Source organism: Hevea brasiliensis, chromosome 11 (genome assembly GCF_030052815.1).
Source record: "Hevea brasiliensis isolate MT/VB/25A 57/8 chromosome 11, ASM3005281v1, whole genome shotgun sequence".
Taxonomy (NCBI): Eukaryota; Viridiplantae; Streptophyta; class Magnoliopsida; order Malpighiales; family Euphorbiaceae; genus Hevea; species Hevea brasiliensis.
This window is the reverse complement of record NC_079503.1, coordinates 60,382,058-60,407,159: the sequence shown is the minus strand read 5'-3', so window position 1 is coordinate 60,407,159 and position 25,102 is coordinate 60,382,058.

Genomic DNA, 25,102 nt, shown 5'->3' with positions numbered 1-25,102 from the left:
AGGCACACTCACCCCAATAATCGAAATCAATGAGGGAGGAAGCTAGCTAGATAATGAGTACTCATTCACACTGACCTCAGACTGACAAGTCAAAGAGGGAGGAATATAATCACACTCACCCCATAAATGGAGGAGGAACATAGTAACATTGTCATGCCAAGTGTGAATCAAAACAATTCCAAATCACAATATTTCATACAAACCACAATTCACATTTTATCTCAAAATTTCCATTTACAAAGTAGGCAACACAATAATTTTCAAAGTTAAAACAATAAAAAATTATTCATAACTCAATTCTCCAAATAAATTTTCTGGTAAAAGCAATGAATATAAAAAGTATTGTGCACAGAAACAATTTAAAACTATAATGTTCAATTAAATTTTTAAGTAGAAAATGAGAAATTAAAATTATTGTGCATAAACCTCTGATATATGCCTCTTGGCCCTGACTCAGTGTTCCTTATGCTTTTCAATATCCTTTTCAACTGAAACACATAATTTAAAGTGTTTCAGTACTCAATGAATTTGTTTCTAATAATAAAATCCAATATTTAAATTTTCTTGGTACTATTCCCTTCAATTCATTTCATTAGTCAACTTATAATATTGACCCTTAATGCACTCTAAGTGAGTCAATTCTAATGTTACCAATATGTTACATTTTATAGCCCTTTGGTGTTGGTATATATTACCAATTTCATTTCCAAGTGTATTGCATTTTATTGCAATTTACCGGATTTCGGTATACTATTTTGACCTAGCTGGATGACCTAGTTCCCTCAGTTTTCGGGTTTTGACCCAAACTAAAAACTTGTAGGTCTATGTCTTATTGCACGCGAGGCAAAATTTTAGGTCATTCTGAGTTGTGTAGACCAAGATATGGTCAATTTACCAATGCTGGACAGAATGCACCAAAATGATAGGTTTAGGTCATTTTTAGGTCACTTTTGGTTTGGCTAGTTTTGGTACCTGAACTTGTGCAAGCTATTTGGCTTGGTTCTGGTCATTCTAGGCTTTGGTGTCTTCATAGGAATTATAGATATATGTTTAGACTATTTATGGTAAAAATTTCAGGTCATTTGGACCTGTTTTGAGTAATTTATGGTCAAAACACTAACTGCTGCCCAAATGGTAAATTTTCAGGCTTTCAAGTCACTAATCCGGATTTGGTCATTTTTCAAGCCACCTTCTAGGCAGAATTTAGGTAACATTTCTACATGAAAGTTGGCCTATTTGGTGTCTAGTTTCACTATTCATTGGCCTCATACCAATTGGGTTTACAGTTTGGCACTTATGACCTAATTTAGGTACTGCCATCAATACATAACCTGCACAAAACACTTACACTTCCAATTTAATATTCCTTCTCCTCCTCATTACTTCAATATTCAATCAATTGCACTTCCATATATATATATATATATATATATATATATATATATATATATATATATATATATATATATTGGGCAGAAAACTCAAGTGCTCAATGCACACAATTCACCATTCAAGCTCAACATTTACTTCCACCAAAATTCAACATATCTCAATATCAATATTACACATAAACTTCAATATACTCATACTTTAATATCACTTACACATGCTGCCCATAATTTAACACTATCATATTTTATTAATAAACTTCACATTCACACATAAATTCATGATATTATAGGCTGCCAAACATGGCAGTTTGCCAAAGCATCAAGGTCCCATTTCAAACCCTTAATTCAAGCACTAACATGTACATACTTGGACATTAACCTACTACAACTTTTATTTGAGTTAATCAACCGTAATTTCCATCCAATACATATAAGAATAAGTCACTAACCCTGCATTTCCATGGCTGCCAAAATTAAGGTTCACCAATACTCATCATTTCCTCAATTTTTCTTAGCAATTCAACTTACCCAAAGCTTAACACAAGGATTATTGAAGGAAAATGGAAAGATTAAGCACTAACCTCAACTTGAGCTTGACAAATCCTTGAAATTTCCTCTCCTTTTTGCTGCCTATAGGTTGCCCATGGTGTAAGGATCATTTTTCATGAAGGAAGCTTAAAGAAATAATGGCTTAATCATGGAGAACTTGAGCTCATGTATGAAACGGTCATGGTGAATTTTGGAGGATTTAATTTCGGCCATGGATGAAAGCTTGAAGAAAATGAGATGGTTTACTGGAACAATCTGTCCCAATTACTTATATAGGTGGCTCAAGATGAGAGTTAGTGGAGCACTTAGGAATAATTTAACGGTTATTCATTTAAAGTTTTTAATTTTTGCAATTTGGCCACCACACTTTCACTATTTACATAATGTATCTCCTTTTAATTTTCCATGACATTTTCAAAGTATAATATCATTTATTTTTAATGGACATTTAGGTCAAAAGGCAACCCAAGATGTCAAATGACCACAATGCCCCTATTCGGGTTGCATTCTCAATTTTTCAGTAATACCGAGTTTTGTTGTTTTCTTGATTTCTCATTTTTCTTTGTACTAATTAATTTTTTTTTTTGATATTTCTAATGTCATTTATACTTCAATAGATGTTTATTTAAGTATCAAAAATATTTTCCAAGGTTCCCCGCGGTCCAAGGCTAGTCAACGGTCCACGCTACAACTTCCCGGTGCAGTCACCCATCGCTAAGGTTCTCGGCTCGTTTAACTTGGTTACATTTCATTGCTATTATTTTTCTTTTGTTTTTCTTGTATTTTCTCTTATTGTATTTCATTATTTTATTTATTCTCACTAACATTTAAATATAGTTCTTGGCATTCTAGTTGTTCGGACCTACACTGGTCACCGGAACAGTAGAATGTACTACCGAATATAGGGGTGTTACAAGAATATTAGAGCTGTTGTATTAAAATTTGGTGAATTTTGGAGTTGTGCTTTATGAGATATAAATTATTTTGAATAATTTGTCTGAGAATCATTTCTAAAAAATTCAAAATTTGAAGGGTTAGATAGATGTTTTGATATCTCATGATGTAGAAATATTTTGTTGCTAAAATTTTTATTGATGTTGTATTTGGATGTGTTGAACAGATGGTTAAAATTTGAAAATTATCTGACAGTTGGAATATTATATATAAATTTTAATGTACAAAGTGCTAAAATAGGTATTAAGGATCGAATTAAGTTGAATAAGTTATTTTGATGAAACTAAAATTATTTTGAGATAGAATATGGTGTTTAGTGAATTTTCAAGTTATTGTGGATTATTTTTAAGAAATAAATATATGTGTTTTATTTGGACTTGTGGTGATATCGATATCTTGTGGAATATTTTAATTGAGATTTGGGTATTAAGTATTGGAATTAATATTTGTGTGAAGGTATAAGTTGGAAATTTGTGTAAGTTTATATAAGTGTTGAATTATAGATTTAAGTTTTCATACAGGGGTTAGGTCTAGTTATAAGGGAGACTGTGTCGAAATTTTGATAAGACTTTAGGATTTATTCTTATTTTTATAGATTAAATTAATTGGTTAATTCTGTCAGTCAATTAATAAAGGTCAGTGTGTCTGTATAGGTGATCAGGTCAAGTCATCTTTTTCTTCCAACCAGAGTAGCTACAGTCGAGTCGTCAGCTCTGTGAGTTGGATATTGATTATATTTTGTAATTTCAATATTATTTATATGTTTTTGGCTTGCTTATGCATTTTATAAATATATTTACATGCTTAGATAAATAAATTAGAAGCATTCTTGTTATTGCATATTTAATTATTGATAATTACTTGTGTTTGCCACCCTAAGGATAATTTGGAGCTGTGTTATATATATATATATATATATATATAGTATATGATGGATATGAATTGGACAGGTAGTCGGGCTTGAGCTAGTCTCGTTGGAACCTGGTCCTTATGGATATGGAAAGTCAGGGTCAGGCACGGCTTTGAGCTGATCTCGCTGGCTCCCATACTTGGATTTAAGCAAAAGTCTGGCTTGATTTGAGCTTGCTAGTGGGATTTAGATTGAGAGAGCTGTATAAGAGATTAGCTCCCATATTTATGCATTGATGTGATACGCTAGGTGCGTGAATAGCTCCAAATTATCTTCTCGTGTGAATATTGGGTGAATTATTTGTTATATGTATTGCATATGCATTTCATGGTAGAACTGCATTAGTTTTATGTAGTTGTTAAAATTGCATTTGTAATCAACTTTTAAACTCATTAAGTCGAATGCTCACTCTTGTTCAATAAAATTTTCCCCAGTTGCAATAGGAGTAATTCTCTTTAAAGTCTAACTTGCACCATTTCCTACGGGGTATAATATTGTTAATTAGGAATATTTATTTATTTATTAGTTTATTTAATTATTTATTTTATTCTTAGAACTTTGTTGTGACACTAGTGTTTAAATATATTATATTAATTAATGACAATTAATGGCATTAAATGGTTTGTGCATGCTGGTTGTGGATTTCTAATAGTTATTGGGTTAAGTTGGCCTTATATATTGGGCCTTGAATTTTGGATATGATCATAGGTTTGGGAGCAGTAAGGCTTACTATGGGCTTCGGGGGCTTTTTACTAGCCCAAGTTCTAGTGCCGTTCTAGCTCAAAAGATGGGTCATGACAAACTGAGATGTAGAGATGATAATCAACACTTAAGCAAACAAATCTTGACTTGAATTCTCTAGATTATGAATTAAACCAAAAAAATGCAAGCATTCATTATCATAAACTTGGAGATCTAAGCAAAATTGATAAGTCGTTCAAAGAACCAAGGTGAGATAAACTCCCCTAATTCTGATACAGAATATTAGGATTAATTGCACCATTTATCCCTAAACTTTAGGGGCATTTTCAATTGCAACCCTAAACTTTGATTTGTTAAAATGAAATCATTTAACTTACTTTTAATTGCAATGACAGTCCTTTAAACTAGAATCCAGTATAAGCTTTGGTGACTTGCTTATGTGTCAGTCCAAGGTGTCATTTTTAAATGAAAATAAATCCACATCACACAAATCCTCTCTCTCTCATCTTCCACTCTTGCATTACCTTCTCGAGGAGATTGCAATCATTCCTCATAAATCTGCCACTCTCTTTGAAACTTTCTCTTCATTTCCTTCTTATCACTCACCTTTCTCTGGTATATCATCTCCTTCAATGACATTCTCCTTCAATGACATAGGTATAAAACAAACCCTAATTTGACCAAAGTGAAAAGGTAAGTTTTATTTGGAGAAAACATTTTTCATCTCTCTTTTGTTTGGGTGTGAGTATTGCTTTCTTGACATTTTCATCGAAAGTATTATTTTGTCATATCTTTTCTAATAGCCAAATATAATGTGGGTAGGGCCACATTGAAAGGGATGAAGGTGCAGTGGGTGACAGATATGTGAATATTTGCAGAGGTTGGAAACCTCACAAGAATATGGCTACCCCCTCGACAGGTAAACACACTAAATACTTCATGAGTGTAAAGGTTGTGTTTTGGTAATGGTTTAGGGTTTTCTATTGATAATAGTGAAATGAAGAAATTTTTATATATAGCTAAAAAGTTAGGGTTTTGTAATTGTATATTGTCAAAAATTTAGAGTTCTGTACTTATGGTAAATAAGTATTAAATTTGGTTTGTTTATTGTGGCCAAATTATTACATGTTGCAGGACCTAGTGGTTCTAGGTTTTTTACTATAATATTACATGTTAAGGGGGTTAAGGGAGAGTGGGGCTATTATAATGGAGTCACTTAGATAGTTCCTTTCTGTCAAGATGATGAAATGTCATTAGTGAGGATAGATCAATTATGTCAGGGCTTACAGTTACATGGTTTATTAAGGTATTATTAGAGGGTTCTGGTTGCTAATTATAAAGGTCATTTAATGACATTAGGTTCTGACAGTGATGTAGCAATAATGAGTGAGCATGCTATTGAATATGGTGAGGTAGATATTTATGTAGAGCATTTGACAATTGAAGACTTGAAAAGAGAATTTCAAATTAATGACAGTCTGCTAAACCAGTCTAGTTTGGTTATTAAGGAGATTGAGGAAGAAATAGTAATGCAACCTTTAGCTAAAACAATTGAAATTAGGGAGAGTAGTTAGACCACTAATCATGCAAATTTATTATGTGATAGGGAAGTTGATGTTAATTCTAATATAGAGATTGTAAATGATGTGCAATGTGAAGTAAGTTTCAATGAACATGGTGTAAATGAACAGAATAGTGATGGTAGTGTATGTTAGTAGTATGCCCTAGAGCATATCATTTAGTATGTATCTTGTACATGTTTTATTAATAAAAAACATTTTCACTTTTCCATTTACATAATATATTTATGTGTAATAGAAAAGGTCCATTGATATTTTGTTAGAAATTCTATTATTAAGTTGTTAAGAATATGAGTGACAGTATTTCTAGCACAAAGTATCATAAATTGGTTCACAATCGAGGATACTTCATAATAAGGACATGACTTCTCCAGAAAGATTTTAATCATGTTTGTTCCCAAGTTATTTATATGAGATGTAAATAAGATGGAATGGTGAGTCTCATGTCATATAACAAACATGATAGGCACTTATGCATGATAAGTAGGCCGAACCAGTGACATTTATGACTAGCACTTGGAGTTTACTCTTGTCAATGCATCGTCATAAATCATATCAGTGCATATAATCTTTAGATCTGAGATAGCACAGTTATCTTGTATATAGGTGGTTTGAGTTTGATACTGCTTTCATACTTGTACTGTGTATGGGTATATACGCATGTGTTGGCTCCTACTAGTTATATATGGAGGTAGGTGTTGATCAAGATGGAATCTGTTACTCTAAGTAAATAGGGATAAAATCCTATGTTCATTTAATTGCTCTTGATGTTTCAAGTTCCTAGCCAGGACAGATAGATTTAATCAGAAAAGAGTTTCTGATGAGAAAATCTTTTTAATCAAGAACTGGAATTAAAAGAGAACATAATATTCATAGCAAATGGGATTTGACATAAACCATGACTCCAGCTCGAATTGGGATTTTGTAACAGAGAGATTCTAGTGCATGGTAACATATGATTATAGGTTCATTTAAGGTAAACCTTATTACTGATTGGGTGGCTATGGCATGTTATACTAGGTGTTAACCATAGTCTATGAGCTGCCTAAAATGATTTAGAGAAATCATTTATGGTAAGAAAGAGTTCTGATGATATTAAGAGTTGATATCATATCTCATTGCCAATTAGTGATGAGCCTAGTAAGTCACACACATACATAAGTAATCACCAAGTTAAATGTGATTTAATTAATTAGCTAAAGAGTTTAATTGATTAATTAAATAGATTTGGTTTGTAATTAGATTGCAAAGTCTTTAGCATGGCTTGAAAACAAATCTAGGTTATTGGATGTATAGTTTAAGTTAAATTTATATTTAAAGTGTTTAAATATGAATTTAATTATGAGAAATTAATTAATAGAGATTAATTAATTAATTTATATTTGATATAAATTGATTAGAAGAAGAGAAATAATTATTTTGGGTTGAGAACTCAAAATTAAGAATCAAGGGTATTTTGGTCATTTCACAAGGTGACATGTGGTACCATGAGATGGTGACACATAGCATTACACATAAGCTTGCCATTTGTCTTTTAATCATGTAAGATGATCAAAGTCAAGATTAAATCTAAGTTTGACACTTGGCACAATGTGATTGGGTCAATTAAACTAAGAGCAAATCAGAAAGTGATATGTGGCAAGGGTTTTAAGTGATGACCTAGCTATATAAGGGAAAGGTTAAAAGAACAAAATTAGAAGCTGCTGTTGTTTCATATGTGCTGCCACCCTTGGAGACCTCTCCCTCTCTTCTTTTTCTTCATCTTTTATCAATTCAAAGAGAATTGCCAACATTCTCTTAAATTAAAATTGCTAGAAATCATTTCTAGTGTCCTGTATGCATCTGTAATCTCTCTAAAGCCAAAATCTTAATTTCTAATTGATTGGAAAGGCTTGAGAAGCTGTTTAAGGGGCTTCCATTGGTGATCTTGGTGTGAACAAGCTAGAGGGACAACATTTGGTGTCCTAAGTGCATCCCAAAGGTATCAAACACAACTACAGTGCATCAAAAGGTTAGTGCACATGTTCTTAAATTAATCAGGGTTCTAATGAATTAATCTGTTAATTCTAAAATCTTCAATGGAAAATGTAGATCCAAAAACATATTAAAAGTGTTTTAATATGCTGTTTAACATTGAAATCAATTAGGTAAATAATGAATCTTGCATGATGCATGAGACCCTAGAAGAAAATTTTTGAATTCAATGTTCTAAACTTATATTTTTCATGCTTCTGCTAAAGGAAGTAGATGCTGATGATGGATTTAATGAGTATATTGATGCTTTAATGGGGAGTGAGAGATTTGATGATTATATTAATGGCATTATGGAAGAAAATATGGGGAATTTTGGGAATAATAGTCAAGATGTTCCATGTGAAGAAGTAAATGTTGGTTACAGTGGAGGGATCATGTAATGATTCCAAAAAAGGAGTGAATGTTAAAGAGGGAAATTCCAATATGTTAGGGGTAAAGGCTCGGACAGATGATGAATTAGATGATAATGAGTATGAAATGGAAGAAAGGGATGAAGATGTTCAGGATGTTGTTCATGGAATTAATGCTAAAGTTTATAATGACAGTAATAATCAAAAGCAAAATCAGAAGGGTACGCGTAAAGCAACCAAGGAAAGAATGAGGAATGAAGGTATTGGGGCTAATTTGAGGTTTGACACAGCTGATACTAATTTTGATATGTTGATTCAGATGAGTTGCATTCTAATTCAGATTCTGAGAGTGATGGGGAAAAGATTAGATTTCTAAAGTTTAATATGGATAGGGATATTGATGGCCTTACATTCAAGGTTGGCATGGTGTTCTCAACTAGAGATGAGTTTAAAGTTAGATGTAGTGCTTATGGGATTAAGCATAAATTTGATTTTTTTTTTTTTTTAAATTGACTTCCAGTGGGTATAAGCTAGATGTAGAAGGGGTGTGGCTATGGGATTTGGGCAAGTAAATTACACCCTAAAGACCCAAATGATCAAACCATGCAAATAAAGATAGCTTCATTGAAACATAGTTGTGGAAAGAGTTTTACAAACTACCATGTCACTGTAAAATGGGTTGCTTCACACTACTTTGAGACCTTCAGAAATGATCTAGACTTGACTTTAATAGGGTTAATTGGGGGGATTAAAGAAGATTACAGCATAAGTATTAGCATGGCCAAAGCTTGGAGAGTAAAAGATCATGCTTTAAAAAGGATTCATGGGCATGAGGCTGCCTAGTATGGTAGATTGCATGATTATGGGTGTAAAATTTTAAGAACTAATCTTGGGAGTACAACGGCATTTAAAGAAGAGAAGGGAGAGTTTGCTAGGATGTACATCTATTTGTCAGCTTTAAAAGAGGCATTTAAAGATGTTTGTAGGAACCTCATTTGTCTGGATGGATATTGGTTAAAAAGGACTTATGGGGGACAACTATTCTCAGCAGTAGGTATAGATCCAAATGATTGTATGTTCCCTTTAGCATATGCTGTTATGCGTGTAGAGAATAAAGACAGTTGGCAATGGTTCTTAGAGCAACTTAAAGAAGATCTGCACATGTACAACAATCACTAATGGTGTTTCATGTCAAATAGGCAAAAGATAAACTTGAATTTAAAGTATTTTTCATATTAAATACATAACTCCTTATTATAATTTTTATATTTACTAACTCAATTCTTTTTTTTTTTATCAAACCACTTGTGAATATATTTGAATTGGGTGGATTCAGGGACTTGTTAATGTGGTCAGTGAGATGTTTCTTAATTTAGAACACATGTTATGTGTTAGACACATGTACACAAACTTTAGGGGTAGATTTAAAAAGAAGGAACATAAAGACCAAGTGTGAAATGCAGCTAGGGTCACTTACCAAGCCAAATTGAACTTTTGGTTAGAAAAGATTGAGAATAAAAATAATGAAGCTAATTGTGAAAATTGGTCTAGAGCTTACTTTAAAACCATTGCAGTCTATGATATGTTAACAAATAATTTGTGTGAGTGCTTCAATAGGTACATCTTAGATGCAAAGGACAAACCAACCATTACCATGCTAGAAATGATTAGAACAAAATTGATGAGGAGATTGTTTATAAAGAGAGAACAAATGCATAAAATTCAGAGCGTAATTTGTCCAAAGATATTGAAAAACTTGTTCATTTTGTTTCAACCTCAGTTTTCGGGTGGTCCACAAGTCCAAGTTTTTTTTTTTATTAGGGGTGGGGGTTGGTGGTTGGGCAGGGAAGTTAGTTTGTTGTTAACATGGTGGAGAAGACATGCACTTATCATAGGTGGGAATTAAATGGCATTCCTTGTGCTCATGCTTGTGTAGTCATATTTGGAAACAAAGAAAATCCTGAGGATTATGTGCATGACTGTTATTCAATGAGAACCTATTTAAGGGTTTATAGTCATGTAATCCACCACATTAATGGTCATGATATGTGGCCAAAGGCATTAAAAAATTATATAATCATCCCTAATGAAGCAATTAGAGAAAGAGAGGAAGAAAGCATATGGCAAGGAAGAAAATAGCTGAAGAACTTGAAATGGTAGCAACTAAAGGGAGGCTGTCTAGAAAAGGAATGGTAAATATGAGATGCCAAATATGTGGGTAGAATGGACACAATAAAAGGTTCCACAAAGACTAACTTGTGTCATAATCACATGAGGAAGTCCTTCCTACTTCAACTCAAACTTCTTCTAATGCTGTAAGAAACTTTATCACACCTTACCCCTCCGTAAGATGTGGCATGATCCTGTAGTATACCTAATAAATTACCGAACTTCATCTATCAATAATCTATTAAATATACTATAAGGAATTTTGATAAAATAAGATCATTTTAGAGTTTGGCGTGGTGACAAAAATTTAATTTAAGTGTTTTCAATACAAGTATATGTTATAAAACTTATTTAGAAATAATTAGCCATTTTTAAAATTTTACAGGAAATTCGTGTAGTTATGGCTAAAACTATGTAAAACAGTTCTTCAAACCTGTCGAAAAACAATTTATAAAAATATGCTGTACCCAATTAGAACTCAATCAATTCAAACTATCTTTTTTCATTCTCAACAATCTCATCATAAGGAGAATAATTCAATATTCAAAAATTGCTTTCTTTAATTGACAACCCAAAAAGAATACAACTTTATATTTATAATACAAAAACATTTTTTTTTATTACAAGTTGATATCCATTGGAATTGAGGAAACTAAAATTACAAAGCTTACAACCGATCAAATTCACAAAAATAATATTATAATGATTTACATTTGATTAAAGTCCCAAAATAATATTACAACTACTTTTGTACAACTGCTTGAATGTAATAACATACAAATAGCTGCATGATTACATTAAAATCTAATATACAAGGGTATACCTATGATATGCCCAAAAATAATCTCGACACAACTTCAAGTCACAGCTTCAAGTAATCTCACTTAGTTGCTCTATCCTTACTTTCACCTATGATAGCATACAAAGCTATTGCTGAGCGGTGAACTCAGTGGTGCACTACTAATAAATTAAAATTCAATATAAAACATACTTTGACAAATCATAACAGAGAACTTGGACCATTTAAATTCTTCAAAATTCATAAAATCAAAGTCAATATTTTCAATCACATAAATCATTTGTTGAATAACATTTGATCAAACAAGCACAATTTATCCAAATCATAATAAGTCATTTAAAATATTCACATTTTTCTTGATCCAAGAAAATAATACAATATATTCAACCATTTGCAAGTATTTGTTTCAATCACCTTTTTAGCAAAATATGCACAAATTAAGGGTGTTGAAAACATTCGCACAGTTTAGAGCATGACACTAAAATAATATCGGGTTGTACACCACGATAAAGCCAATACTGTAATGCCCTCACCATAAATAGTCCATACATTTTACTGTTCCAATGACTAATGTCTGTTCGGACAGTCAGAATGTCTGGAACCACACCTAAACTATAGTGAGAAGGCATAAATTGAAGAAATAAATGTTAAGAAAATATAGGAAAAATTTAGAGAAAAATAAATTAAAATTTAGAGAATTTATAAATTGGTACAAAAATAATAAAAATGACCCGATATGCATTGTGAAGGGTATTTTGGTTATTTCACCCTCAGAGGTGAATTTTGACCTAAATGTCAAAATAAAATTTAGAGAATAAAAATAATTAACACAAATTAATATTATGAATTGAATTAAGAAGAAAAGAAGAAGAAAAGAAAAGAAAAGGAAAAAGAAAAATAAGCTTATGACAAATTTAAAAATTAAGTACACAAAAATAGAATATATATATATATATATATATATATATATATATATATATATATATATATATATATATATATATATATATATATATATATATATATATATATATATATAACACAAGAAGACAAATTCCCACCAACCCTTTCTTCTCCATTCTTTTTTCTCTCTCTCTCTTTCCCTCCCATGGCTGGCTGCATGCTTCCATTTTCACTATTGTTATCAAGCTTTCAAGCTTGATTTCCCAAGTTTCCACCCATCAAAACCCATAGCTCACTTCACAAAAATTACTCCCCACTCCATAAGGAAGCCATAGATACCCATAAGAAGTAAAGGAAGTGAAGTTTAACAAGTTACAAAAAAGGTTAGTATACTAATCCCTCTTCTTCTCTTTATTAAATATGAAAAGCATGTTTATCCAAGTATAAATATCATGAAAATAAAAAGAAAATCTTGAGGAAAGAACCCTTGAATTTTCGGAAGCCATGGAACTTGAGGTTTGTTGCTTTTAAGTGATGAAAAATGGTTCCATGAGAATGTATGATGAGTTGAAATGTTTGGAAGTTTGATTCTGTAGTGTTTGTGCAAATTTGAAACTTTAAAAACTAGGGTTTGTGTAAATGATTGAGAACCTTATGTAAATGCTTGAAATTGACCTATTGAGTTGAGATTGTTGCTTAAAGAAGTGTATTGCATGCAAATTGTGAAGGAGCGGAAGCATGAAAATTATTAGATTGGAACATTGAATTCAAAATTTTTCTTCTAGGGTCTCATGCATCATGCAAGATTCATTATATACCTAATTGATTTCAATGTTCAATTGCATATTAAAACCCTTTTAATATGTATTAGGATCTATATTTGCCATTTAAGATTTTAGAATTAACAAATTAATTCATTAGAACCCTAGATTGATACAAGAATATGTGCACTAACCTTTTGATGCACTGTGGATGTGATTGGTACCTTTGTGAAGCACCCAGGACCCCAAATGTTGTCGCTCTAGTTTATCCACACCAAGATCACCAATGGCAGCCCCTTGAATAGTTTTCAAGCCTTGCCAACCAATTAGAAATTAGGGATTTTCCTTTAGAGAGATTGTAGATGTATATAGGACAATAGAAACAATTTCTAGCAATTTTAATTCAAGAGAATATGGGCAATTCTCTTTGAATTAATGAGAGAAGAAGAAGAAGAGAGGAAGAGAGCTTTATGGGTGGCGGCACCTCTTTAGAAAAATCAGAATGTGTGTTTTGTTCTTTCATTCTTTCCCTTTTATAATTAGGTCATCACTTAAAACCCTTGCCACATGTCATCTTCTGATTGCATCTTAATTTTAATTGACCTAATCATATTAAGCCAAGTGTCAAAGCTAGGTTTAATCTTGACTTTGATCATCATACTTGATAGGAAGACAAATGACAAACTATGATGCCATGTGTCAACATCTCATGGTGCCACATGTCACCCTGTGAAATGACCAAATTACCCTTGCGTTGTAATCTTGAGTTTTCAACCCAAAATAATTATTTCTCCTCTTCTAATCAATTTATATCAAATATAAATAAATTAATTAATATCTATTAATTAATTTCTCATAATTAAATTCATATTTAAACACTTTAAATATAAATTTAACTTATACTATACATCCAATAGCCTAGATTGTAACACCCCTATGTTTGGTAGTGCGTTCTACTGTTCCGATGACCAGTGTTATCCGGATAGCTAAGATGCCTAGAACTACACTTAGATATGGGTGAGGAGACATAAAATAATGAAATACAAGAAAATAAAATACAAGAAAAACAAAGGAAAAATAATAGCAATGAAATGTAGCCAAGTTAAACGAGTCAAGAACCATAGCCATGGGTGACTGCACCGGGAAGTTGCGGCGTGGACTGTTGACTAGCTCTGGACAGCGGGGAACCCTGGAAAATATTTTTAAGACTTAAATAAATATCTATTAAAGTATAAATTTCATTAGAATTATCAAACAAAAATTAATAAATTAATACAAAGAAAAATGAAAAATAGAGAAACAGACAAAAATCGGTGTTACCAGAAAAATCGGGAATATTGTAATGGCCCGGCCCACTAGTGATATTGTCCGCTCTGGGCTGAAGCCCTCACGGTTTTAAAACGCGTCAATAGGGGTTAGGAACCTCCATCTTATGAACCTAGCATCTCTTCCGTGTTTTGTCGATGTGGGATTTGCCTAGGGTGTTACAATCCACCCCCCTTATGGGACTCAGCGTCCTCGCTGAGGTTTTCCCCACCATCGTTCAAGGTTGCACGCGGTGCGGCTCTGATACCACAAATGTAATGGCCCGGCCCACTAGTGATATTGTCCGCTCTGGGCTGAAGCCCTCACGATTTTTAAAACGCGTCAATAGGGGTTACAAACCATCAACTTATATACTCAGCATCTCTCCCGTGTTTTGTCGATGTGGGATTTGCCTAGGGTGTTACAATACCACAAATGTAATGGCCCGACCCACTAGTGATATTGTCCGCTCTGGGCCAAAGCCCTCACGGTTTTAAAACGCGTCAATAGGGGTTAGGAACCTCCATCTTATGAACCCAGCATCTCTCCCGTGTTTTGTCGATGTGGGATTTGCCTTGGGTGTTACAATCCACCCCCCTTATGGGACTCAGCATCCTCGCTGAGGTTTGCCCCACCATCGTTCAAGGTTGCACGCGGAGCGGCTCTGATACCACAAATGTAATGGCCCGGCCCACTAGTGATATTATCCGCTCTCGGCCGAAGCCTTCACGATTTTAAAACGCGTCACTAGTAGTTACGAACCATCAACTTATATACTCAACATCTCTCCCGTGTTTTGTCGATGTTGGATTTGCCTAGGGTGTTACAATCCACCCCCCTTATGGGACTCAGCGTCCTCGCTGAGGTTTGCCCCACCATCGTTCAAGGTTGCACGTGGAGCAGCTCTGATACCAGAGATGTAATGGCCCGGCCCACTAGTGATATTGTCCGCTCTGGGCCGAAGCCCTCACGGTTTTTAAAACGCGTCAATAGGGGTTACAAACTATCAACTTATATACCCAGCATCTCTCCCGTGTTTTTTCGATGTGGGATTTACCTAGGGTGTTACAAATATAACCCGAAGTGGGGCATTTTGATCATTTGACACCTAGAGTTGCCTTTTGACCTCAATGTACATTAAAAATAAATGACATTATGCTTTAGAAATGACGTGAAAAATTAAATTGAGATACATTATGTAAATAGTAAAAGATTAGTGGCAAATGAGCAAAATTAAGGAAATTAAGATTAATGAATTGTTTAACCAAGTTAGTGCTCCACTAGTGATATCTTAAGGGACCCATATTAAGCATTAGTTGACTGAAACTACCATCTTCAACCTCAAAGATAAGAACCAGCCGAATGGAAAAACACCATGAATCCTCCATAGCCGTCTATGGTGAGAGCTCCATGCAAGCATGTTCTAGCCACTTTTTCCACTATGTTCCTTCATTAACTTTGCTCCTCACCTTGCAAGGAAGAATTTGATAGCAATTTTAAGAAGTTTAGTGAGGTTTTGATCAAGCTTCAAAAGTGGTAAGTGTAACACCCTCTCGGTAGCAACTCCGCACATTCTACTGTTCCGGTGACCGGTGTCTGTCCGGACAGCTAGAACGTCCGGAAAAATATTTAAACTAAAGTCAGGAACCATAATTAACTCAAATATTAATAAGAAAAATTTAGTAAAAATTTTAGAAATAAAATACAACCAAGTTAAATGAGCCGGTGCCCAAGCGAAGGGTAATCAGAGGGAAGTTGCCGTTCTCGTAACGAGGAGCCTTAGACCCGGGGGAAAAATTATAAAATAATTTTTGGGACTCCAGAAAAGGGTTATTGAGGTTCCCATGGCATTAGAATGCCAAGAAAATACCTAGAAAAATTTTTCAATTGGTACAGCCAATTTTGACCCGTTAAGCCAAACGGAGGGCATTTTCGTCATTTCGCCTTCGGAGGTGATTTTTGACCGACTTGTCCAGTTAAGTAAATAATTATTATGAACTAAAATATGAATTAATATTGATGAAAAATGAATTGAAAGTTAGTAGTGATGAAAAGAAAAGAAAAATACAATATATGCAAATTATGACATCAATGTGATGTCATTTAAAATTGGCCACCAATCACATTTAAACTATCATTTATCTAACTAATAAAAGAGGTAAATAAAGACCAAAGGAAAAGAAAAAAACGTGGGCAGCCATCTCCTTCTCCATTTTAGCCACACCATAGCCAAGAAGCAAACCTCCATTTTTCTTCCTCACTCAAGCTTGAAGATCTCTCAAGCCTCACCCCAAAACCCTAAGTTATCTTCACAAAAATTAATCTACACACCCTAAGCAAGCTCTAGGCAGCCACAAAGAAGAGGAATTCTAGAGTTTTCACAAGCTCAATAAGTTGAGCCAAGAGGTTAGTGCTATACTTTCACTCTCACTCCTTTAATCCTTGTTAGAGCATCATTTTAAGTTAAGAAATTGTAAGAAAATGAAGTAAATTATATATGTTAGGGCATCTTCAAATTTTCAGCAGCCCTAAGGAAGGATGAGTTTGATTGTTTAAATGAATTTAGAGTGGATAGAAATGATGTTTAAGGTATGAATATGCATGGATGTTGAACTAGTGTGCTAATTGAGGTTTATGGGTAAATTGAATTGGACATTAGGGTTTTGAGAAGTAAAAATTGAATTGGCTTATCAAACTGTTAAAGAACACTCTAATGGTCAATAAGTGACCATTTGAGGTATGTTGACCATAAATTGGACTGAAAAATAGTATGGCAAAGTGAAGGTGTAATCTGCCCTAGGACAGTGGCAATGGACTAAAATTTAAGTCCAATTATACAGCCATAACTTTGGCTGTGTTAGTCCAATTGGTGTTTGGCCAATTGGACATGAAACTAGACTTACAATGGCACATTTTTTCTGAAGAAACCATGCCCAAAAGACCAAAGCAAGAGGACCAAAACTTGGTCCCAATCCGGATACCTTGCAACTGATTCTGTAGAATTGACCAAATGAACAGTAACTGTTCATTTGGCCATAACTCACTGTAGATATGGTCAATTGACCTGAAAGTTTTACAGAAACAAGTTAAGACATAGACAAACAACTTTCATGAAGGAACCTCCCCCAAATTATGGCCAGAACCTAACCCAAATGGCAGTGACAGTCACTGTTCATGTTACTGTAGATATGGTAATTTCTGCAGAATGGAAATCCGGCCAGCTGTGGTTTTTGGACCATATCTGGAGCTACAAAACTCCAAATGGAGTGATTCAAAAAAGGAAATTCAACTAGACAAAATAAGGAACAACTTTATGTTTGCCATTTCTTCAAATTTCCACTGTAACAATATTTAATGGAACAGTGAACTTAGACTCAAAAACTGAAATTTTCTGCCCTCTTGGTTTTAAGTTAGAAATGGTAATGGTGACCAATTCTAACAAGTTTTAAATGTAAAATGTGGTATGTTGGATAGTTTGGCATGCCAATAGGGTTCAGTTAGCAGTACTGCACATGGAAATATGCCATTCTGTGATTTCATGGCTTTTAGCCATTCTGACTTTGCATTGAGAATTGGCCTTGTGCCTGAGATTATTCTGACTTGGTAGGCATTACATTTGCCTGCCGGAGATGCATATGTGACCGATGGTGTGACGGCCCGAGGTACTAGATACCCAGTGCCAGTTTACCCGTTATCCAGTCCAGTCGTCTAGTGTAGGTTACTTGGGGCAACCAAATGAATAAAAGTGAACAAAGTAAATGATATGCAAATACCAAACAAATAAAACGTACACATTCACTACACATTTAATTTCTTGCTATTTTCTTTTATTATATTATTGCACCACTAAGCATTATTGCTTAGCGCGTTGCTTTTGCCACGCGTAGGTACTGGAGATACAGATCGTGAGCCCAGTAGACCACAGACTGGGTGAGTCCATCCTGCTGACTGCATGCGGTGTCCATGTCACCTCAACCTGCGATTGCATTGGTAGGACACTAGGTGTCATTTTGACATTTTGTAACTAAATTTTGATTTTCTCATATGTAATTAAACTTGTGTAATGTATATTGAGGTTTATGTAAATTATGAAAATTGTATTTGTGAATGGAAAAGTAAATGGTTATTTATGAATTATAAGTGATCATCACATGTGATGGATGGTTGAGAATTGAAATTGAAATGTGAGATCTTGATATTGAGTTTTGTGATGATATTGGAGTTGAGAATGAATGAATTTGTTTATTGGAAGTGTTTTTCACAGGTTCCGAAGAACTGTTTTCTCCATTTTTAGCCGGTACTCTGCCGAATTTTCTTTAAACTTTACGGAACCTCAAATAAATTATGATTTCGATAAATGACTTAAATGAGTTATATTTTACAAGTTATATTCAAAATTATGATGAAAATTAATTAGGGTATATTAGAGTGTGCCGGTACACCGTGTGACATTACTTACTCGGGTATACTGTACACGGGTACGGGGTGTCACATTTAGTGGTATCAGAGCACGGTTTAGGCGTTTCTAGGCCTAGATTGAGTCCATACCATGCATTGCATTTGTAAGAGTCGTGGTGACACTAACGCAGATCTGTTTATCTTTCTTATTTTGAATAGGATATGGACCCTTCATCTCAGAGAGCCGTTGAGGAGGAAGTGGAGAGTCATGCTCCACCTGCAGCAGCTGAGACTGGGGGCATGAGAGAATCTGCTCCGCACTCAAGCGAGCTGCTCAGCCTCCACAGGCCATGTTTCAGCAAATGGCCGACTTCTTTAGACAAATGGCTGGGGTAATGCCAGCACCACCACCACCACCACCACCACCACCACCAGCTCCACAACAGAAATCACACCTGGAAAGGCTAAGAAAGTTTGGAGCTGTGGACTTCTATGGCAAGAGAGAAGATGACTCTGTTGCAGCTGAGAATTGGTTGAACAGAACAGGCAGAGTCCTAAAACAACTCCACTGCACTCCAGAGCAAAATCTGGAAGCTGCCATATCTTTGCTGCAAGATGATGCTTATGAGTGGTGGGACACGGTATCCAGTGAAGTGCAGCCAGAAGCTGTAACTTGAGATTTCTTCCTCTCTGAATTCAAGAAGAAATATGTGGGTATTGTATACCTGGAAGAGAGAAGAAGAGAGTTTATTAACTCGAGGCAGTGTCGGTGGGCCGAATATGAGAAGGAATTCGTAAGATTGAGCCGCTATAGAAGGGAGATAGTCCCTAATGAAGCTGAAAGGTGCAAGAGATTTGAAGAGGGACTAAATGACAACATCAAGATCCAGCTCACTGCCTTGGGAATCACAGAATTTACCAAGTTAGTGGAAGCTGCAATAAAGGTGGAAAAAGTAAGAATCAGTGAGCAGACCAGAAGGGATAGACAGCAGAAGAGGGGCCCGGGTCAGTCTAGTTCAGCTCCTGCATTTGGGAAGAAGTTCAAGGGTCCTCCTGCACAGAGTTCAGCTCACCACGGTGGTCGGTCTCGGGGCCAGCCACAGTTCACCCCTAGGAGAGGTCGGTCCACACCATCGGTGGCGGCTCTCCAGGGATGGGGTTCAGGGGACCAGCCCCAACATCTTCTGCATGTCCACACTGTCTGAAATGGCATAAGGGGGAGTGTTGGAGAGTAACTGGTGCCTGCTTGAGGTGTGGGTCGACAGAACATCAGCTGAGGAACTGCCCACGCAGAACTACTACAGCTGCTCCAACACAAGCAGACAGACCTGCTCCTGCACCACAGAGAGGTAGAAAATCTGGTAAGTCTGACGCAGTGGGACCATCACAGAGGCCTGCATCTGAGCCAGCAGAGAGGCCAGATAACAGACCACCTGCCAGAAATTATGCTATTAGAGCTCAGGAGGAGCAAGATGCCCCGGACGTCATCAGGGGTACGTTCTTCCTCTACACTACACCTGTGCATGCATTGGTGGATCCAGGATCCACTCATTCCTATATTTGCATCAACTTACCCGTAGAAAGGGGGATACTAGTAGGGGAGAGTGACCAAGACATTCTGGTCACTAATCCATTGGGTCACAGTGTGGTAGTGAACAAAGTATATAAGGGTTGCCCGTTAAGGATTCAGGGGTATGAATTCTTGGCAGACTTGATTGAGTTGCCTTTCCACGAGTTTGACGTGATTTTGGGAATGGACTGGTTGTCACGTCATCAGGCAATAGTTGATTGCAAATTGAAGAGGATTTCTCTGAAAACTTCTGAGGGTAATGAGATCACTGTTGTGGGGGAAAGGACAGATTTTTTGTCCAATGTTATCTCAGCCACAGTTGCAAGAAGAATGATGAGAAAAGGCTGTGAAGCCTACCTAGCACATGTGGTGGATACTAGGCAGGCTAAGCCAAACCTGAGTGACATACCCACGATGAGGACTTCCTGCAGGTATTTCTGAAGAATTGCACAGTTTGCCACGAGAAAGGGAAGTCGAATTTGCTATTGAGACAACGCGAAGTCTGACACCCATTTCCATTGCTCCTTATAGGATGGCACCCACTGAATTGAGGGAGTTGAAGACTCAGTTGCAAGAGTTGCTTGATAAGGGGTTCATACGCCCCAGTGTGTCACCATGGGGAGCTCCAGTGCTGTTTGTGAAAAAGAAGGATGGGACTTTGAGGCTTTGCATTGATTACCGGCAGAGTTGAATAAAGTGATTGTGAAGAACAAATATCCGTTGCCTAGAATTGATGATCTGTTTGATCAGTTGAAGGGAGCAGGAGTATTTTCTAAGATTGATCTCAGATCAGGGTATCATCAGTTGAGGGTGAAGGATGCAGATGTGCCAAAGACTGCATTCAGGACCCGGTATGGGCATTATGAGTTTCTGGTGATGCCCTTTGGCCTAACTAATGCACCAGCGGCATTCATGGACCTTATGAACCGTATCTTCCATCCATACCTAGATCAGTTCGTAGTGGTCTTTATTGATGATATTTTGGTGTATTCCAAGACCAGGGAAGAACATGATGAGCATTTGAGGATTGTTCTACAAACCCTGAGAGAAAAGAAGCTGTATGCTAAGTTGTCCAAGTGTGACTTTTAGTTGAATGAGATTGCATTCCTTGGACACATAGTGTCAGCTGATGGGATTAGGGTGGATCCCAAGAAAATAGAAGCAGTGATGGAATGGAAGCCTCCCAGAAACACAATCGAGGTCGAAGCTTCTTGGGGCTAGTGGGTATTCTGTAAGATTTGTGAAGGATTTTCCTTCATAGCTGCTCCAATGATCAAGTTGTTACACAAGAATGTCAGATTTGACTGGAATGACAAGTGTCAGACCAGTTTTGATATGTTAAAGGCTATGTTGACAGAGGCACCAGTGTTAACACTGCCAATGTCGAGAAAGGACTTCATGGTCTCTGAGTGATGCCTCTCATAATGGGTTAGGGTGTGTATTGATGCAAGAGGGAAGGTGGTCGCCTATGCTTCCAGACTAAGGCCACATGAGCAATTACCCTACCCATGATTTAGAGCTTGCAGCAATTATCTTATGCTTGAAGATATGGAGACATTACTTGTATGGTGAAAAGTGCTATATTTACAGACCACAAAAGCTTGAAATACTTGCCAACCTGGAAGAGCTCAACCTTAGACAGAGGCGATGGATTGAGTTCTTGAAGGACTATGATTGTGTAATTGACTACCATCCCGGGAAGGCAAATGTAGTTCTTGATGCTTTGAGCAGAAAATCCATGACCTTGAGATCATTGAATGCCCGTCTAACTTTGATTCGAGATGGAGCTATTTTGGCCGAGTTACAAGTGAGGCCAAACTCACATGCAGAGATTTTAGATGGGCAAAAGGCGATGAGAAGCTAATGGCTATTATGAGCAAAATCTCAGGGAAAAGCAACGATTATGAGGTGAAAGCAGATGGGTGTCTCAGATACAAAGGAAGACTGTGTGTACGGATGATGGGGAATTGAAGGCCAAGATTCTAAAAGAGGCACACACGGTGTATATGCTATGCACCCAGGAAGTACAAAGATGTATCATGATCTGAAGCTTCAGTATTGGTGGCCTGGTATGAAGAGGGACATAGCTGACTATGTGACTAAATGCTTGACATGTCAGCAAGTCAAGGCAGAACATCAAGTTCCATCAGGTTTGCTACAGCCTATACGCATACCTGAATGGAAATGGGATCGGGTCACCATGGATTTTGTAAGTGGTCCGCTCACCCTAAGAAACATGATCTTTGTATGGGTGATAGTTGATAGATTGACAAAGTCGACACTTTCTCGCGATTAGACCGACTACTCACTGGAGAAGTTAGCAGAATTGTATATCAGTGAGATAGTTAGACTGCATGGAATTCCACTTTCCATCATATCTGATCGAGACCCAAGGTTTACATCAAGATTTTGGAAGAAGTTGCATGAGTCCTTGGGTACACAACTCCATTTCAGCACAGCTTTCCATCCTCAGACGGATGGGCAATCAGAAAGAGTAATCCAGGTAAACAATTGAAACCAATGAAATTGATACAAATATTGAATAGAAATGATAACAATAACATGAAATATATGTCAGGTCCTTGAGGATATGCTGAGGAGTTGTGTCATTGAGTTTGAGGGAAGTTGGGATAAATACCTCCCACTGGCAGAGTTTGCATACAACAATAGCTACCAAGCTAGCATTCAAATGGCCCCATATGAAGCACTGTATGGGAGAAAATGTAGAACTCTAGTGTGCTGGACTGAATTGGGCGAAGACAAACTGGTGGGGCTGCACTGTGAAACAGATCGAGGAGAAAGTGAAACAAATCAAAGCAAATCTGAAGGTTGCCTCGCATGCATGTAAATCTTATGCCGACCTGAAGAGAAAAGAAATAGAATATGTGGTTGGCGACAAAGTGTTCCTCAAGGTGTCACCGTGGAAGAAGGTATTGAGGTTTGGAAGAAAAGGTAAGTTGAGCCCTAGGTTCATTGGCCCATATGAAGTCATTGAACGTGTGGGTCCAGTGGCCTATAGGCTAGCTTTGTCACCAGCTGGATAAGATCCACAATGTGTTCCACGTGTCCATGCTCAGAAGATACCGCTCACATCCTTCACATGTCATCTCCAGGGAAGAGATTGAAATACAACCGGATTTGACATATGAAGAAGAACCTCTACGGATCCTGGCTCGGGAAGTAAAAGAATTGAGGAATAAGCAGATTCCACTGGTGAAAGTGTTTGGAGGCACCACAACACTGAGGAGGCAACTTGGGAAAGTAAAGAGACGATGAGGCAACAGTTCCCTCAACTGTTTGCATCAGGTAAATTTCGAGGACGAAATTTAAATTAGAGGGGAAGAGTTGTAACACCCTCCCGGTAGCAACTCCATACATTCTACTGTTCCGGTGACCGGTGTCGGTCCGGACAGCTAGAACGTTCGGAAAAATATTTAAACTAAAGTCAGGAACCATAATTAACTCAAATATTAATAAGAAAAATTTAGTAAAAATTTTAGAAATAAAATACAACCAAGTTAAATGAGCCGGTGCCCAAGCGAAGGGTAATCAGAGGGAAGTTGTGGTTCTCGCAACGAGGAGCCTTAGACCCAGGGGAAAAATTATAAAATAATTTTTGAGACTCCAGAAAAGGGTTATTGAGGTTCCCATGGCATTAGAATGCCAAGAAAATACCGAGAAAAATTTTTCAATCGGTACAACCAATTTTGACCCGTTAAGCCAAACGGAGGGCATTTTGGCCATTTCGCCTTCGGAGGTGATTTTTGACCGACTTGTCCAGTTAAGTAAATAATTATTATGAACTAAAATATGAATTAATATTGATGAAAAATGAATTGAAAGTTAGTAGTGATGAAAAGAAAAGAAAAATACAATATATGCAAATTATGACATCAATGTGATGTCATTTAAAATTGGCCACCAATCACATTTAAACTATCATTTATCTAACTAATAAAAGAGGTAAATAAAGACCAAAGGAAAAGAAAAAAATGTGGGCAGCCATCTCCTTCTCCATTTCAGCCACACCATAGCCAAGAAGCAAACCTCCATTTTTCTTCCTCACTCAAGCTTGAAGATCTCTCAAGCCTCACCCCAAAACCCTAAGTTATCTTCACAAAAATTAATCTACACACCCTAAGCAAGCTCTAGGCAGCCACAAAGAAGAGGAATTCTAGAGTTTTCACAAGCTCAATAAGTTGAGCCAAGAGGTTAGTGCTATACTTTCACTCTCACTCCTTTAATCCTTGTTAGAGCATCATTTTAAGTTAAGAAATTGTAAGAAAATGAAGTAAATTATATATGTTAGGGCATCTTCAAATTTTCTGCAGCCCTAAGGAAGGATGAGTTTGATTGTTTAAATGAATTTAGAGTGGATAGAAATGATGTTTAAGGTATGAATATGCATGGATGTTGAACTAGTGTGCTAATTGAGGTTTATGGGTAAATTGAATTGGACATTAGGGTTTTGAGAAGTAAAAATTGAATTGGCTTATCAAACTGTTAAAGAACACTCTAATGGTCAATAAGTGACCATTTGAGGTATGTTGACCATAAATTGGACTGAAAAATAGTATGGCAAAGTGAAGGTGTAATCTGCCCTAGGACAGCAGCAATGGACTGAAATTTCAGTCCAATTACACAGCCATAACTTTGGCTGTGTTAGTCCAATTAGTGTTTGGCCAATTGGACATGAAACTAGACTTACAATGACACATTTTTGCTGG